The sequence below is a fragment of the Mauremys reevesii genome, linkage group 4, assembly GCF_016161935.1.
Source record: "Mauremys reevesii isolate NIE-2019 linkage group 4, ASM1616193v1, whole genome shotgun sequence".
In the NCBI taxonomy this organism is placed as follows: Eukaryota; Metazoa; Chordata; order Testudines; family Geoemydidae; genus Mauremys; species Mauremys reevesii.
The window spans coordinates 123718787-123723212 of NC_052626.1; positions in this window are offsets into that span (position 1 = coordinate 123718787).

Genomic DNA, 4426 nt, shown 5'->3' on the forward strand with positions numbered 1-4426 from the left:
TACTTTAGCGGTCAGTTTTTGAATAAAGATTATTTGATCTGGTCATTAGATTTTATACAATAAAAATTGTACAACAAAAAAGGGGGTGATTTTATTTATAGAGACCATTGTACACATCTGAAGAAAAAGCAAGATATAGATGGCATAGCAGACTATACCATTGGCTTCTCTTGGGACTAATGCATATGCCGGTCTTTTAGTGTTATTGTTATAAGAAATATAGGGCGTTTGTCACCTTGGTATCGGAGTGCTTTGTACAGGATTACATCGAGAGACCGCATACGCTTTGCTTTCTTACTGCCTGCAGTTTTCAATCTGGCCCATTATTCAGGAAATCATTTAGCACAAGGACTGTTGTAATTTGCTGCTGCTGCCAAACCCCCTTCCCCATTGGGGCATGGGGAAGGAGGGGAGGAAATGTGACTCAGGTTAACCTCACTCACAGTGTAACCTGAAGCTACTTCTGAGCTGGTGCAGTGTCTTGTGATATTCTGCTCAGAGCCATGTCTAAATTAAAAATATAATCCCTGCCTAGTCTATACGCCTATAAGAAATCAATGGCCAAGGCCTGAGCCTGCTTCTTCAAAGATTGTACCTCCAGCTTCCTCCTTGAAACAGTGAGCTCAAGCTTTCAGCAAGAACCTTGTCCAGCGTACAGGTGAAGTGAGGGCTTATGGGCCAAAAGAAGGCTGACTTCAGCATGGGAGCCTGCAAGACCGGGGGATTGAACTGGGGCAAAAAAAGCAGTGGTACTTCCAAACTCAAACTGCAAGCCAAACTCTGCCCAGTTGAGACACCAAAGTGAAGTAGTTGACTGTACAGATGTTCATATTCATATGTGCTCTTCTGGGATTGGCTTTCCCTTCTTGGGGTTCATATTCAATCCTGGGCTCTGGAATTAGCTCCCTCTGGGGAGGGGGTTCTGGTGTTCTCTTTTTCCCTGCTCCTCCCTTTTGGCTCCACAGGTTAGACTGTGGGGAAAGTGTTGGTAGCTTCATAAGCATCACCTGTTTGGGGCACCTAAATGAGAGGCTGCTCACCATAAACCGTGCATGTGTTTATCCTGCTGCTTGTTTATATACTTTGATCAGCCGTTACCTGTATTGACAAATTAACATATTTGGACCTCAATGTTAAACCCCAATCCCTTGCTGAGGGATGAATAGAATGGTGCGCCCTACCCAGAGCAATTGTTTGTCTCTCTGCAAACTCGGCCAGACATCGCTACATCAGCTTCTTTCTAGTCAGGTTGTCAATTATTTCTTTGCAACCATTACAGTGGAAACTGAAGAAGAAAAAAAAAAGATGAGATTCTGGGAAGCAAGATTATATCATAACCTCAAACAGGAAGGTCATCAAGACTTAGGCCTGGTCTACACTAGGGTGGGGGGGGTCAAACTAAGGTACGCGACTTCACGTAGCTGAAGTCGAACTACCTTAGTTCGAACTTCTTACCTGTCCAGACGCCGCGGGATCGAAGTCCGCGGCTCCCCCGTAGACTCCGCCACCGCCATTCGCGGTGGTGGAGTTCCGGAGTCGACGGGAGCGCGTTCGGAGTTCAAACTATTGCGTCTAGATTAGACGCGATAGTTCAAACTCCCGAGAAGTCGAACGCTACCTGTCGACCCGGCGGTAAGTATGGACATACCGTTAGACTAAAGGCATCTACATCTCATTGATTTTCAGTGGGTCTAAGGATCTTATGAAAATGTTACTTAAAATGTTAATAGACTATAAGACTCATAATTATAAAGCCAGAAGAGACCATTTGTGATCATCTTACCCAACCTTCAAAGGTTGAAGAAATTGCCATTGTTTGAAAGCTATGCATGATCCTGCTGCAGTTAAGCAGATAGAGAAGAAAGTAGCAACAAATAATATATGTAATGATGACCTCTCTGAAAGCAAAGATACTGGGTGATTGTATTGATTTTAGATGTGCTCTCTCCCCAGCAAGCACTTTCTACTTACAAATAGCCAGTGTTGTCAGTTGGCTTGCGGGTCTGTGTTCTTTCAACATACTGTCCAGCTCTGTGCAGACAGCTGGTTCAGCAGACCCTGGTAGGACTACCCTGTGTGGTTAAGTGCTGAGGCTGGACTGTCATTGCCTTAGTAATGCCGTTCAGGCAGTCCAGTGCTTCTGTTCTTGGAGCAGATAGGCAGCCCGCACATTCAGCGGACCTTGCTGTTTCTCATAAAGAAGGACCATGGGCACGGTTCAGTGACAAAGGCACTCAGCAAGGTTTATTGCCATCAAAACACAGTCCTACTGCCCTGGCTCCGTGGTTACAGATATGCTAACACATGAGTGCCCTGTGGCAAGGAACAGCTCAGTTCACGGCGGGATTTTCCGCTGCCCCCTTGGCTGAACAAAGAATTAAGGTGAAGTACCCCAACATTTATAGGCTAAAGCAAACAACTACCATACACCACCTTACGTATTTCATGGCATCTGTTTGTTACCACCTCTTGTTCCTGATATCTTGGAAAAAACATCCCTATTCATTGTTTTGTCAAACCATCTTAGCTTGTACCAGATTGGGGAGGTATCTGTGCTCACCTTGAAATTGATGTACGTAAATATCTAGTGCCTAGTACACTAGCAACAGCTTTGCCAAGTTCATGTACTGGGCAGTGAACTTGTGAGCATCTGCTTTAATATATGGCCTGATTTTGGTTCACAGTGTCTGGTTCAGGCCTTAGATCTTGCACCAGGTGCAGTGCGCCAGGCTCTCTACTCTGGCTGGGGTGGTGTGTTGCTTAAAGCTTCTTCCTGGGAGCCCCAGTCATGGAGCAGGACCCAATTGTGTGAGGTACTGTACAAGCACAGGATAAAAAAGACCCTCTGCCCCCAAAGAGCATCAGTCTAGAATATATATGTTTCCAGACTGCATTAGCATGGAAGAAAGCCTGGGTTGGGAGAGAGAGTGCAGAATGCAAAGCACATACAGCAGTGGTTGTTCCATGGGGAACATTCATACAGGAGTGCACATAGGGGCAGATATCTCATGGGAGGGTGTGTATACAGGGCAGACACCCCATAGGGTAAGCCTGGGTAGGGGAAGCAGGTGTCCAACAAAAGAGTTTATTATAGGGGAAGGTTATGTTTGGGGATGAGCGTTGCATGAGCCACCATGGGTGGAGTGAGTGTATGGGAGCAGCTATCTCATGGGAGAGTGGGCATTGGCACATGCATTTAATGGAGGGGCTATGCATTATGGGAAGGGCTTTGTGTACTACACAGGCATGTCGGGCCAGGCATGGCATAGGGGGAGCATGCATACAGAGGTGGGTGCCTCAGAGACACCCTGGCGCATCAGATTGTGTGGTGTGGGGATAGATTTATGAGATGCTCAGATGGAGCAGGTGAATCATATAGGGCAATGCCTTTGCGACTCAGCGTCTCCTGTGAGGGAGTGTATAAGAGGTGTAGGTGGTTCATGGGGAAGGCACAGCAGAGTGAATGTTTCGGGCAGAGAATCATTTCTCTGGGACGGGGAAAACATGCATGTGGGTCCCCTTGTCTTACAGGGGAAAGCAAGTGGGGCTGTCTCCCACAGGGTGTTCATGGAAAAGTGTGAGAACAACGTCTGAGGGGAACGTGCTTGGGTGAGCCCATGTGAGCAACAATGGGAGGGTGGACCTCTCCCACGGGAAACATGCGTGGGGGTGGAGGGTTCTCATGGTGGCCTGGTCATGGGTTAGGCACGCAAGGAGGAAGGGAAGAGTGAAACAGCCATCTCCTGCTGCTGCCCGCTGGGTCTCTTGTCTGGTGCTGCAACCAGCAATCGCCATGCGCTCATGGCAGACGTCACTCCTAGCTTCCCCCAGTACTGACTGATTTCTGGATGGATACTCTCCTCTGACTCACCTCTTCTGTGAACATTCAGCTGGGGATTCTGAAACCTAAAGCGTCCTCCTCTGGGTCGAAAGCCTTATAAACAGCTAAGAACAGGCCCTTTGTTGTTCCTCCTTCCAGACTACCTTTCCCCCCAGTACAGGGGATTCATTACGGCTGAAGTCTCTTCCTGTTACAGCGGAAGATGGGATGGTAAGTGAAAGCGACGAAGAGAATCCTGGCCACGGGGGGCCTACGGGAATCAGACCGTGTTGGATTGAGCAGGAAGATTCAAAGGGAAGGTTTCCCTGGGGTCTAGCTGTGGAAAACAGGCACTGGAAAAGCCACCTGGAAAAGAGAGGGGCAGATCTACTCACAGCACAAGTTGTTCCGGGAAATGTAGAGGGTTCAGTGTCTGCCGGAGGGGAAACCCCATCAATGCACTGAATGAATGTGGGAAAAGCGCCCCTCTAGCCTCAGTGCCTTCCTCTGGGATAGAAGCCAAGGGTGTGGACTTGTGCAGCTCTCTCCTGATTGCTTGAGGCCTGGGAGCGGTGGTGGCGGCTGTACAGCAGGAGATTGCTGCTG